Here is a 14,733-nt window from a genome sequence, read left to right on the forward strand (position 1 = left end):
ATTTCCAGATCTTCCTTCTCTTTCTTATTTCGCTCCTCCTCTCTTTTTCCATATAGGGCCTTGGTTCATTGTTCCGCATGCCTTTGTGGGGTAGCCTGGGATTCTCCCTCTTTGTCAGCGTCCGTTTCCGTCTCATCAGACGACCTCTGCTGCTCTTCTATGTGAGGCGGGGACTGTGACGGTGACTCGCCACTTTCCTCGTCACCTCCCTCTTTGTCTTCTGCTTGTCCCTGCCCTATCGCTTCTTGGATGATTGCCGTAAGGACACCTCCAAACCCTATGGTGGAGGCCTTGGAGGATGATGCCTTGCGGGTCGATCGGGACGATGGGGACTCTCCTGCCACGGCTCTTCCTCTTGTCGCTAGGGCCTTCGCCGAAGCCTCAATTGTCTTTCTCACGAACCCATTAAGGTTCACCTCATCCATCGATTGCGTCGCAATGCTGTCGAGCAGAGGTACATTGATTCGGGTCATAATGCTGTTGTACCTCTGGCTTGAGAACATGGCGTGCACCATCTTTGCCTACAGCTGAATTTCTTGGTTGGGTATGTCCGCTAGGCTAATTTCATCATTGGTGTGAACCTTCACTTTATCCATCCCCAACATGGCGTAGATGTCTCTTTTTGGCTTCCTTTCCACCTTATTTGGCAGCCCCAGTGCCCTTTCCACCAACTCGGGGGTTAGCTCGATCTGCATCTATCTGGTAGCTTCCTTGTCACGCACCGTGACGGTGCCCCTGTTTCTGTTGAAGGTATGCAAGAAATCAGCGCACAGGGTGTAATCTATCCTCCGGCCCACTGCATCCAGGTACTTCTGTAGGTGGCACTGCTCTATGATTTGATATACCGCTGGTTCTTTGATGGCTACGTCTTCAAGGTTGAAGACGTGGCGGAACCTTAACTGGTTGAAAGCTCTTGTTTCCACCGTGAGGCCGTACTTTACTTGTTCCTCCTCCGAGAAGGGAAGCTTGCCTGCTTTGTCCTGGCTTGCCATGGTCGCCACCTGCACATTTAGCTATTTCCATTTTTAGTATTTTTTGGCAACTAATTTGCTGGAAAAACAAAAGCATAGCAGATTTATTGAACATAGCCTTAACTTTGCCTTTCAGACTTCTATCACCACCTTTTACTTTTGCATTTCAATTTTAAGCGTTTCACACTTGGTTTGCTTTTTAGATTTTATTTCGTTTATCCACCTTACTACCCCTACTACCCCTTTCCCCTTTGGAATAGAAGAATCCATCCCAGGATTGGAGGTTGCGAGGCCAAGGCGTTCATCTTCATTTGTGTAGGAGCCAAGTGTAGAAGTTGGGGTTATATTCCAGTTGAGCAGCGCGGTCCAGATCAAAGGGCCGAATTCCTACATGTGTGATGTACGTGAGGACATCTGTGAGGAAATCACCGGAGTCGACCCGACTTGCGATGTGGAGCTCTTCCTCTGTTAAGAGGCGGTCAAGATAGGGATGTCCAGTGATATGCTCGTCCATGGGTCGATCTCGAAGAGTGGTTAACACTCTATACGAGGTAGGCGCGACGTAGGTGGGATCATACTCGGCTGTTTTGATGGCTTGGCGTTGTTCGGTGTTGGTCATTATGCGACATCCGTCGACTTCCCATTGCAACCTAAGAGTGTACCACTGCCTCAAGAAGGGTTATCCCGTATCAGCAAGGTGGGATAACCTTGCGATCTCTTGGTCGGTGATAGCAGACGTTATCCGTGGGTCATATGATGTGATGAGGCGTTGCTTAACGGCTTGCTCTTTGGAGACCTCGCTAGCGAGCAACTCAGCGGCAGAGCGAGAAGCCTGCGCAAAGGCGAATTCAAAAGTCTCCCAAGAGCAAGGCATATTGCGCACTTCTGTTGCAAAGGGTTCTGTTAATAGACCCAAGTCCAAGCGGTCATAGCAGAGAGCCAGAGCTACAAAGGTGGCATCGAGCTATTTGATGCAGTCCACCACATCATCTCCGGTGTCCTCTGCAAGGTCAGCGGCCAGCGTTAGAAATGACTTTCGTTCATAGGAGGGCATAAGGCCGACGGGTGGTTGAGGTTTGCTAGAACTAGAGGTTCTGACTATACAGAGTTGCAATTGGATATCCCTTTGAGTCGGCAACCTGGCTGTTGGCAAGATGGGGGGGTTAGGTTTGGTCCCAGCAGCTGGGCTGCTGCAGTCAGCTAGGCTGTAGAGAGGCGGGTTGCCCTGGTCAGATGATGCCACCTTTGGTGGTGGCAGTTGTTTGGGTCGATAGGTTTGTACAACTCTCTTGGGCCGATGCATAGAGGAGTTGGATGGCTGGGATTCTGGAGAGCACTGCAGCCTATGGTTTTGAGGTGTCGGGGGACATGGGTTGATCAAACTTGAGGTCGGCGTAGGACTAGTGCCCTTGGCAATAGGGGCCTTAGGGATCCACGGCGAGGCATTCCCCCCATAGTAGCCTTGCGCATGCAGGAGGATTTTAGGGACCCATATTTGCTTAATCATGCGGCGCTTTTGGTGATTGCGTCTTGGTTTCCTAGATTTAGAGTTGTAGGTCTTATGTAGACATGCACATCTAGTCCTAGGCGGTTCTCGAGGCTGTTTAGGCACCCATTGCAAGCGAGGCTGTTGGGGTTTTGCTTTGGTTGCTGCGGCCTTCGGTTTATGGGAATCTGGGAGCGGCATACGTGTATTACCCCCCTCCTTAGTCTTGCCTACGGCTATTTCTATCGGTGGCCCTGTGAATAGTGATGGTGTTATGAGGCCCTTGCTGAAAGCTGTGACAATGTGCACGTTGCCAATTGCTAAATGGATGCGCTGTGACTCATAATCAACATTGCAATGAGTCTGCTTTTTAAAGGTTCGCCCGAGCAATGACTCCATGCCTGTGTTTGTGGTACTTGGCAATACGTAAAACAGCATGGGAACAGTTTCAGACTCGATAGAAACGGTGACTCTGCATTTGCCGAGAAGCGCATAGGATTGAGCCCCGTATGGGCTTAATTTGGCTGTTGTGGGATGAAGTAGTGGTTTGCCAAGTTGGATCCAATGCCTGTGCATTAAGACATTGAAATCTTCCCCCTCATCAATCAAGGCGTTGAAGGAGCACGCTTGCTTGGCAGACCGTGACATGGAGGTAGGCGGGTTCTATAGCCTCCTCATTATCGTAGATTTCAGTAATTGTGGCTACTCGTATTTTGACAGGCGGTTCTAACATTGGTGGCTCATGCAAAGGGTGAGTGGGAGGGTAGTACTTCTTGATACGGCTGCCATTGAAGAAGCCTATTCCTTCGCCGTCTAGTGTCTCAAGCTCGACATTACCAGGTCGGCTGATTGCCTGAACCTTGAAGGGTCCGAGACCTCTGAATTTCATTTTATGCTTATGTCCTTTTACTGAGTAGAGGAGCACTAAGTCACCCTGCTCAAACTCCCATTGCTTGACACGTTTGTCAAACCAGCTCTTGCATCGGGCTTTCTCGCAGATAAGTGCATGGGTGGCTAGAAGACGAGTCTCTGATAGGCATTCCAGCTCGACCAAGCGTTGCATCCATGCTTCCTTCCCTTCCCATCATTCTTGGAGCGCTATTCTCAGGCTAGGGATGAAGAATTCTAATGGGAGAATGGCTTCAGTCCCATAGGTCAGCCTAAAAGGTGTTTGACCGACGGTCGTTTTATAAGCTGTTCGATAGGCCCACAAGGCTACCATCAACTTGTTATCCCAGTCGCTTCGTGAGGCTGAGACCACTTTAGTCAGGACGTTGATGAGAATTTTGTTGGTTGATTCCGCCTGGCCATTAGCCTGAGGGTAGTATGGTGAGGATTTGCGATGGATGATAAGAAAGGCGGATAGGAGATGGGCTATCACTTCGTTGATGAAGTGTGTTCCTTGGTTACTAATGAGTTTGATGGGGCAACTGAAGCGCGAGATTACTTGCTCCCATAAGAACTTGGCAGTCGTCCTAGCATCGTTTTTTCGTGTGGCTCTTGCCTCTGCCCATTTCGTGAGGTAATCCATGGCCACCACGATGTACTTGGCTTGTGAGTATTGTGCCGTGGGGCTGATGGGCCCTATGAAGTCAATCCCCCATTTTTTGAAGGGATGGCGAGCAATAACAGGGGTTAACTCCATTTGATCCTTACGAATCGGGACTTTTGTCTGTTGGCACTCGTCACAATGCTTGACGAATTGCTTAGCATCGCAGAAGAGTATGGGCCACCATAGTTGGGACTGCAGCACCTTTCGTGCTGTCGTGTCTCCGCTAAAGTGTCCTCCTGCAATGCCGCTATGTGCCTTTGAGAGCACATCATGCATCTCATGCTCACACACGCACCTACGTAGCAATCCGTCTTGCCCCAGCCTATAGAGTTGGCCTGCAATCAGCTGGTAGGGCTGGATTTTCAGGATCAAGCGCCTAAGCCGTGCCCATTCTATTGGTTGCTCAGGTAGTCCGTGCTTGAGCACTTGGACTATGTCGTCTACCTAGTATGGTGTCAGATCGGCCCTAAATAGGTCTCCTTCGCTGGACCGGTGGAATAAGTGGGCGTCAGGTAACTCTTCCATGATGCCTTGTCCAGCGGCTTCTCCTGTGGGTATACGGGACATATGATCAGCCATGCAATGCTGTTTTCCCTTTCGTACCACCATGGAGAAATCGAACTCTAGGAGCAGGAGGAGCCATCGAGCTATACATCTTGTAGCACAAGGTTTATTCACTAAATAGAGCAGGGCTTGATGGTCCATGAAGAAGGTGAAAGGGGTGGCCAACAGGTAATGCCAGAACTTCTTCACGGCGAACACCATGGCTAATCCCTCCCTTTCTGTTGTCGAATAATTCATCTCCGTCTCAGTGAGTTGCTTGCTAGCAAAACTCACTGGGTAATCTAGGTTATGCTCACCAGGTTGGCACAACACGGGACTCGTAGAATCGGTGCTGTTGTTAGAGTCTTTTTCAATTCTTCGTACGCCCGTTGGCATGCCTCGGTCCACTCGAAGACAATTAGCAGCTTGTACAATGGCCTAGCGATCAGCGCGTAGTTCAGTACAAACCGCCGATAGTATCCTGTGTGACCTAAGAAGCATTGAACTCCCTTGTAATTACTTGGGGGTGGAAGGTCAACAATAACCCTGACTTTCGAGAAGTCCGTGGCAATGCCGTTCTTCGACACCACGTGTCCTAAGATGCATCCGTGCTTCACCCAAAATTGACATTTCAAGGGGTTCAGGGAGAGACGATATAAGTGACACCGTTCAAAGACTGCGTGGAGTTTGTCTAGGTGTTCAATCCAGGTTGAATGGACACACTGGTCGTTGACAAAGACCTCTAACTCCTTGCAAAGCATGTCCTTGAAGATGGTGCACATGAGGCGTTGAAAGGTGGCAGGGGCATTGGTCAACCCGAAGGGCATGACTACTATGCAAAGATGCCCCACTCAGTGGCAAAGGAGGTCTTGTGCCTGTCTGCAGGATGCACTTGCATTTGGTTATACCCTACCACCCTCTCAAGCATGTGCTCGGTGTACGGCAAAGGATAGTTGTCTCTCTTTGTAGCAGCGTTCACCTTTTTGCAATTGACGCACACTCGGATTTTGCCATTCTTCTTCATCACAATGACTATGGGTGATACCCAGTTTGTGTGCTCAATTTCGTAAATGAATCCCGCTCTCATTAGCTTGTCAATTTCCTCCTTGACAGCATGGGCATGTTTTGGATTCATGGGGTACGGTCGCTGCTTGATCGACGTTGCATCCGACGTCATGGGTATGTTGTGAGTCACAATACTCGGATCTACCCCCCATAGCTTTTCTAAGGACCAGGCAAATACGTCTATGAACTCCCGCAAGAGAGCGACAAGACTCAACTCTTCCTTACCAGTCAAGTCATTGGCAATGAACACTGGTCGGGGTATCTCCCCTTCCAGGGCTAGGTTTACCTCCTTGACCTTGGCTGGTCCTTCGATTGGTTCACTTGTCTGCCCTTGGCGCTTGGCACCTAGCAGAACCACTACCCTATCCCCTTTTTTGAATTTAGTGAATCGCTTAGGGAGGTCTTGCGGCTTTCGCAGCCCTTCTGATCGTGTATCTTTGGGGTGCTTTGCCCTATCCTGGTGTGACCGTCTGCGTCTCAGGTGGACGGGTAAGTCCCCCTTGGTGCGTCTGGTCATGGGCGGCCTAGGGATATCTGGGTCGCTATCCGAAGTAACTTCCGATTCAGAGTCAAACCCTCCATCTTCGCTAGAAGAGGTGGTCTCCCCTGGTGGCAGCAATTCGGATGGCGATTCGGTTCTAAGTATTGATGTCGTTCCTGATTGGGCTAGGCCTGCTTGCTCTAGGTCTATGGCCCCCATACATTCCAACCACGCACGATCACATTTCATACGCATGACTCCTTGCTCCAGTCTAAGGGCCTGCCTCTTCTGTGGCTTGGCGTCTGCTCGTATCTGCTCAATTTCTCGTCCATCTGTGTCGTACTCTATGGTATCCACTTCACCTTTGCTCTCACCATTGAAGGATTGACAGTCTTCGTATTCATCACAGGAATCTTTGTCATTCAACTGCCCATCATCTCCTAGGGCTTGGAATGCCCCGTCTCGTTGGTCTGGAATCAGGGCCCAGTTATACATGAGGTTCAGCTCGTGCACTTTGGTCCATTGCCACTTAGGATCCTCTAAGAGATCTTGGAGCAGTTTGAAGTTGGCAGTCGGGTTACCCGCTAGCTGGTCTGCTAGGTATTCCAGTACCCCCTGGAGTTCCCTTTTGTTGGATGGTACTTGGAAGGTAACAGGCTTAGGCCTTTCATGGAGGCTTGCTGCCATCATGTAGATGGGTGTAGAGAGTGCTTCGTTTGTCTTGCCAATTGTCTTGATGGCCTGCTCATATGCCTCATGGTCTGAGAATGGCAAGTCAATTGTAGTGAGAACGTGCATCCAATCCCGCTCATCCTCTAGGCATGGGATATACTTAGTCAAGGACCCATAGGGTTCCCTGACCTGAGTGTTCCCTTTGAGCATAGCAGAGATGGCGTCTAGATCGACTGGTGAGGTCTTCCAAGTGTCCATCTCTATTCTTACGGCGTCAGTTCTATTGCCAAGGAAGATCAGGCTGTTACCCCAATCTTCGATGACTCTAGCATTGCGCATCCAAGGTCGGCCCAATAGGATATCATAGTCCACTCCCTTCATGACTATAAAGTCGACAGAGAACTGGACACATGCGATCTTTACTGGCCAATTCTTCAAGACCCCGAATGGCTTCACTCTCATACCGTTTGCTAGTGTGACATTAAACCGAGCAGCTTCGACAAGCGGGTTTCCCCAAGTCTGCAGCACTGTGTGGCTAAGCACACTAACCTCTGCTCCCATGTCTACAATTCTCTTCCGTGTTGTGTCACCGAGGGCTAGGATTGGCAGGACTGCGTGCATCTTAGAGCCCTTCCAAAAGGCGTTGACGTGCAAGGATTTAGGTACGGAGTGTAGCATCAAACTTGGCAATTGTGTTTCCGCATCCTGGTCTTGAGGGTCTAGTGTGGCCTGCTCTTGCGATTCCTCGACCCACTGCTTAAGGTCTTGCCATAGGGCAGGGTGCTGCTTAAGCAGGTCCCCCACGCTAAGTGTTACAGGCGTGGTCACTAACGTGGTCAAGAGGTTGTCAGACACTCATCCTTCTCTTAGCCTAGACTGTCCTGGCCACTGGCCGCGGCTGTTCTGCGGTTCTGTTGCGTCTAGACATGGTCTCAGCGGCACTGTTGGTGGCGTCGTGGCTTCGGTCGACTTAGGTTGAGGTGTCGACATTGGCGTGTTCATGCTCGAGAGATCATCGATCTCGTCCTCTATGATGGCTTTAGCATCCTTGAGATGCTGTTGAGCCTCCCTCACCCATTCCTTCACCTTTTCTATGGCCTCTAATTGCTGCTTGGGATGCGGATATTCCCCTATCTTAGCGCTTCCCTTTTGGGCTGTTTTAGGGGCTGAAGTCTCTGCCTCTGCGTCTGAGACTTTCTTCCCATTAGGTAGGGTCGTAGCACTGTCAGTCTTTAATGCGACCTTAGCTTCTGATCTCTTCTTTCTCCGCCTTCGGCTTTTCTTTCCTACTGAGATCGCATCAAGATTGCTAGGTCCTAGTAGAGAGATGCCGGCCTGTTTCATTTGGGCTCGGGTCATAACTCACAAGGGAATAGGTGTGGCCTCCCCATCGGGGTTTTCAACACCAAACAGCCCCAATGGGACGAACGGCAAATTAGCTGAACCGAAGGACAACTTCCGCTTTGGGCAGTCTATGAAAAGATTGGTGATTCCGCACTCTGTGCACCTTTGGTCAGCTTTGTCCCTGTTTTGCTGCTCTCTTTCGAGGCAACGTGATGAGACATGACGGGGATGTCTGCAAGTCCAACAAGTGACCGGATTCGGTGGCTGCCATCCTAGGCCTCTACCCCGTCCTTGTCCTAACGCCATCACCGGCACGGGTCAATAATCCATGAGGACTGCATTGCCCTCGTCGTCATGCGAGACGTAGGGGTATATGTAGGTCTCTTCGTCACTAGGCTCCTCCACGTAGTGTACAGGAGCATCGCTTGGTGGGTGGGTCACATAAGGACCAGGCGGTCTAGGAATGCCGGTAGGGTTTATGTCCATTCTAGGGACAGCTGGTTTCATATCGTTAGGCACAGGTAGGGCTAACGGGGCTCTCCTTCCAAAGAATGGCTGCGGCCTGTTAGCTGGATAAGGCTGGCCGTAGGGTTATGAGTATGGAAGTCTCCGTGGTAATCTGCAGTGTGCGGCATCGTGGCCGAACCTACCGCAGTTAGTTAGCGCAAGGTCTTGACCTAGGGTCTTGACACTTTGCTGTCAAGTGGTTTCCGCCACAGTACACGCGCTGGATGTGCGAGCTCGTTGGTCGTCTCAACATGTCTTGTATTTTGGCTAATTCCATCTTGACCTCAGCCAAGCCTTGGTCCGTCTCGGTGGTCTTTCCCTTATCTTGGGATGATGGGTTTAACCGCTCACTAGAGGTTGATGTTCGTTCTAAGCTTTGCGGGTTAGTCTCTTCCAGAGTTGAGCTCCTAGAGCTTTGCTCTTTCAGCTGGTCATCGACTCTGATGGCTTCCTCAAAAACTCTCGCCACCACGTCCCACTGCAAGCTTGAATTGCCTGCCAATGCCTTATATAACTCCTCATCTCTAATTCTGCTGATGAATACAGTTGAAACTGCTCTATAAGTCGGTCGCTCATCTAAGGGGATTCTCTTAAAGAGACTTCTTACGTGGGTCACATAGTCGCGGATTTCCTCCTTCTCCTTCTGTTTAACATTCATCAAGCGTACTAGCAGGTTGTCGGAGTATCCGGGCTCGGTGAACCTCTTGACGAAGAGATCCTTGAGATTATTGAAGTTGGCTTGTTCCACGACATCCAGGCTTGTATACCACGTCCTACCCTTATCGCTTAAGCAAAGTCCGAACGCTTGCGAATGTTGAGTCTGGTCGTTGAGGCCGTTGGCTTTGCAGACTTGCTCAAACTGCTCAACGAAGCTGTACGGATCGTCATGCGGTTGGTACTTGTTGACGAGTTGCTTGGCAACAATCGGTATTTTGGCTTGGCTCTTTGAGCCCTAGTTTGCCCCTAATCCTGCAAGCAGAGACGTCGCTAGTGCAGTGGCACTCTGCTCTACTGCGGTGTTATCGAGCAGCCGTTTCATGAGGAGCTCGCTCAGCGTCAGGTCTCCCTCTAGTGCTCTCTCATGGTCTGTTTGGTTCCGGCCAGCCAAGTTCAGCACTCGCTGCACCTCATGCAGCTCCATGCATTGCCTTTGGCTCCTAGCTTGTTGATCCCTATTATACTCAGCTATGCCTTGAAATGCCTTACGGGCTAGCCTTCTCTCCTCCTCTAGGTCTGCAATGATTGCATCTGCCATCCTGCCACGGTGCTCGTACCGGGTGTGTGCATCATAACTGCTCATCATCTGCTATATAGCATCTGGGAATACACTCACATCGAGCTCCTCGGTAGACCGATGGTCTGAGCTTTCTTCCATCATGGTCGAATTCTTGCGCCTCGCTGCGCTCTCGATCAGGTTGACTAGTCGTGACAGATCCTTGTCGTTGGCGCTCCTTGCTTGGTTCTACCCTGCGCTTCGCGTGTTTGTCTACGTCTTGGGCCCTCTCCTATTGGTGGGTTTTTTGAGCGATTTATCTGAGTGAGTTCCTTTAATTACTGAATAAATTCTCAACTTATGGTCACTCATGAGTATATTGTTCCTCGTGCACTTGTGCTCAATCAGGCTTTAAGCTTTCCTAAGTGTACTTCAAGTGCGGAAATTCAATGTGAGTGCTGCAAGCAATTTCCCGGCGTCTTACTCACTCTCGCTCGTTTCAGGCCTGATAGGCTTTGTCACTCAAGTCTTGGCCGCTCTAGTGGGTTCTAGGATCTGCGCTACTTCTCATTGTTCACTAGGGGGTATGTCGCTGGGGAATGCTCCAGTGTGTCCCTTGGTGGGTCAAGTTTTGATGTTTCCCCCCCTTTTTTTTTTGGTTTGACTCTGGGAATCGGACGTCCGATTTACTAGTGGTTCGATTTACCAGTGGTCCGATTCTGGGAATGGGACCAGTGTGTCAGAGTTGAGTGATAGTCTCAAAGTTTGAGTGTCCGATTTTCAAAAATTGGATAGGCAGGTGTTCAATGAATCGGACAAGGGTGGTCCAATTCGGGGCTGGTCCGATTTTGGGTGGTTCGATTCGTCCAAATGGTCCGATCGGACAGGGTGGGTCCGAGTCCAAGTGTCCCAGTCTCTGAGCGTTCTAGTCGGACAGAGTGGTCCGATTGGACGGGTTGTCCGAGTGTCCGAATCGGACAGGGTGGTCCGATCGGACGGTTGTTCGAGTGTCCCATTCTGGGGATCGGACACTGAGTCGGACTTCCGATTCCGCCGGCCCGACGAACTTGCGAGCATGGATTTGCCCAAAGATATCCAGATATCTATTACTATTGACCACGAAATTCACCAGCAATGGAGTTGGAGTGGTGAGGGAGAGATCTGTGTACCTGGGGATCGCTGAATGCAATGTCACTCCGTGCCCTGGTCGATCGAACGGTTGCCAAGCTTGCTCTCTCTCTCTCTCTCTCTCTCACTCTCAGCTGGTTGCAAATGAGAATTCTCTTGCCCTTCCAAAACTTATACCCTACTGGTCATTCCCTGAACACTACAGATCACTCTCCTAGCGTTTCCTACACATTTACATGCGCATTTCCTCCATTTTCCCCCTGTTTTCCCCGATTTTCTCCTTGTTTCACAGCAGCAACCCTCTACCTCTCGGGTGTGATTTCCTACTGTTAACCTACCCTAAACACAACATAAATCGAATGCAAAACACTGAACTAATTTCTCCATGTTTTCCAATCATCAAACAACCAGAATATCCCAAAATACTTACCTATTCTGAAGATTGAAAATACCCAACTTCCTACCTATCTCAAGCTCCGTTTCGGGGATGAATACCCTACTTCGATGCTCGATATGAGGCACGCAAGTGCTCAAGCTTGAATCTGTTAGTCCCAGCAAACAGAACCAAAATGTGGGAGCTTTTGCTCAACCGCCAAGACCCACGGACTGCTTATTGCTTCAAGCATTCCGAGCGAGCTCTAATGGCTATCTCTCACCTAGCCGATGCATTGTCGATCCTACGAGTGTTGTGAGCTTACCTTGATGCCCGATCGAGTACCCTCCTCTCTCTTGCACTCCGGTAGCTCCACGATCCTCGATGCTAGCTCAAGCATCCTCAAGCCTCCTCCATCTCCAAGCTCCATCCTCCATAGCCGTGCGCACAAGAGAAGAAGAGAGAAGAGAAGAGAAGAAGAGGAGAGGAGATGGTGAAGAGCTTCACCCTCTTGATCCCTCACTCTCACACACACTCACTCCCTCACACTCTCACACTCCCTCTCTCAAGAGCACACACAAGCAAGGAGGAGAGAAGAAGAGAGGAAGAAGAAGACTCTTTTTGCCACACACCAAAGAATGAGCTTCTCATTATCTTTTTTCAACTTTATATACAAAGCTCTAAATCCTTTTTGGGCGGTCATTCCTCTTTTACATGGCCGGCCGTAGCCTAGGCCCTTTTTCCCATTTTCCACCATTCTAATTTATCCTATTCCCAACTAATGTCTACACTTTGCACAGGAGCGAGCCTGGCACTCTTTTACACAGATTCGAGGGTGCTTCCGCATTTTAATGGTGCGCCTCTTCCTCTTTCGTTGCCTTGGCCCGACACCGAAGCTTCTTGCAGGTTGTGTTCGATCATTTGAATTTTTCAGGGATTGGTTGCCGGTCAAGGCGCCTTTTTCTATTTTTATCCTGCGCCTTTTTGCTATTTTCTATTCTTTCCATTTTCCGCTCCTTTGTGCTGCGGAACCACGGTTGAAAACACGATAACATGTAGCTTTGTTTCCTTGGAGGCTCCATATCATCTGGACTTAAGTCAGGGCAGTCTACTTGGACGTGTCCTAGCTTATTGTAGTGGGAGCATTGATAGTAGGGACATCTCCTACAGATGTGCCCTATCTCTCCACACGTATGGCATCTTTTACCTTGATCTCGGGAATCATCTTTGTTGCGATTGCTCAATTTAAGTTCTTGGATGATTGGAGTCACTCGAAGTAATACATCTTGCAAGTATGTTGGACGCATTGCTTCAAGATGGTGGTTTAGAGGACTATTCAGGCCATGGCAAAACTTGGATACTTGCTACACAATATCCATAGGTGGTGCGTATTTTAATAGGGTCACAAATTTTGAGTAGTAAGCCTCCAGGGTTAATTCTAGCTGCTTTAGCTTGAAGAATTCATTCATCCTCAAAGTTTGGTAGGTTGGTGGAAGGCATCATCCGCGTACACCATCTTTCAACCAAGTCCAAGTGATAGTGGCTTCAGAAATACCTTGATCTTTGCACCATTTCTTCCACCATATCCGAGCTTGGCCAACTAACTTAAGTTTTGGCTATCATTGCTTGATGGGCAGAAGCAGTTCCCGAAGCAGAGAAATAATCATCTATTGACTCAATCCATGTCTTCGCCTCTACTGCGACATCTATCCCTTCTCGATCAATCTCGGGTGCCTTAATTTGGTTGAGAAGAAATTTATTCTCTTGCATGTCAGCATTTGTGGATGCAGAAGGTTCCTGGCAATCAAGCCATACCACTTAGGTTATTCTGTTTAGGATATGTCTACAAACCATACATAAATCCATCGCATATCATTATGAAGTTTTACTCTGATACCAAGTGTAACGTGATCGCCTATTGGTTTCCAAAGCACGTTTTAGCGGTCTATCGAGAAATGAGTGTAAGCGTCACTGCCCGGTACTCCTATGTAATGTTGTAGGGTTTGTCACCTAGGGTTTATCGAGTTTGCCTCGCAACAGAACGTTCATGCCCAAACCCACTAGGATCGACCTGAAATCTGGGTTTCTACTGGCCACGGTCTCTTGATAGCATTCTAGCATCGGGTCCTAGTCATTTTACGCAAAGATGCCCAAGCCGAAGCAAATCCATGCTGCACTTGGTTCAAAGAGAATGGGAAACGAGAGGGATGTGCCCCTCAACCTCTTTGCCCATAGGGCATAGTCCCATTCTGGTCCCCTAAAACAACATGAATCGAGTTGTAACCTAACCATACCTAAAGGTCAAACAACGGTAAAACCTTGTGAGAAGCCTCCCAGTTCTTTAGGACCACCCTACCGTAGGATAAATCCTTAGGGTTCTGCTCACCCGCTTCCCTTGATAGCTTTAGTTTTCTAATTAGGTCCTATCACATTTATGTATGACATTCACAATCAGCTTCCTTAATTAGGCCTTTTAGGGAACATGATTCATTTGCATAATTTACAGCACTGACACGAAGATGAAACAAGCAGTCCTTTTGACAAACAAGTTCCTTAACTTATCTTCAAGTTAATCTTTGTCTCTTGCCCATACATTAGAATTATATATTCCTTTTGTCCAACAGAAGTACTTGGTCCGAATCACATGGCACCATAATTTCCACCTTTACCTAGAATAGGAGCTTGCAATGCCCCAGATGTTCGGCTCACGGTGGTCTACAATTCCATTCCAGCCTAGACAAAGGATATCTAGGGCTCCACTAACCCCAAATGACCTAGGAGTGATACACAACTTTCATGATTGGCCTTTTCACCACTCGACCTTCGGCCAGTGAATCAAGTAGTGCCCTCTCAGGGTAATCCGCGGTGTGATCTTAGAGATGATCCACCCGTGCAAAATATCCTTCCTTAATTAATCCATTTAGGATTCAAGCACGATCAAGGCAATTCGCCTAATATCATCTTCTAGCGAAACATTCCTTTATTTCCCATGGCTACTTGTCTTTACTGACCCTTGCCATGCTTTTACCATCAAACACAAGCACTTGGAATAATCATCCAATTCACATCCTACAATTAGTTTAATGTAAAAGCATTTAGAACGTTATTAAATCAATCCACAAAACAATGGTATCATTTTCCAAACATTGCAGAAATAGTCACGATAACCTTCCATCGTGTGTTTTCTCTCCACCTTGGGGATTTAATTGATTCCATGCAAAAATTAGTTAAGACTTCCTTCATTTAGCTAGGACATTGCTCAAGACATGAGTTCTAATAATCCTTTACTTTGATTGATAACCGAACCCTCTTCCTAATGAGTACAAAAGCATCAGTCTTTCCTTTGACTTAGGGTTTCCTAATCCTTGAGCCGTCGCTTGCCCTAGAGTTGTTGTTGC

Source organism: Lygodium microphyllum, chromosome 13 (assembly GCF_053477565.2).
Source record: "Lygodium microphyllum isolate KBCC chromosome 13, Lygodium_microphyllum_v1.1.10, whole genome shotgun sequence".
Lineage (NCBI taxonomy): Eukaryota > Viridiplantae > Streptophyta > Polypodiopsida > Schizaeales > Lygodiaceae > Lygodium > Lygodium microphyllum.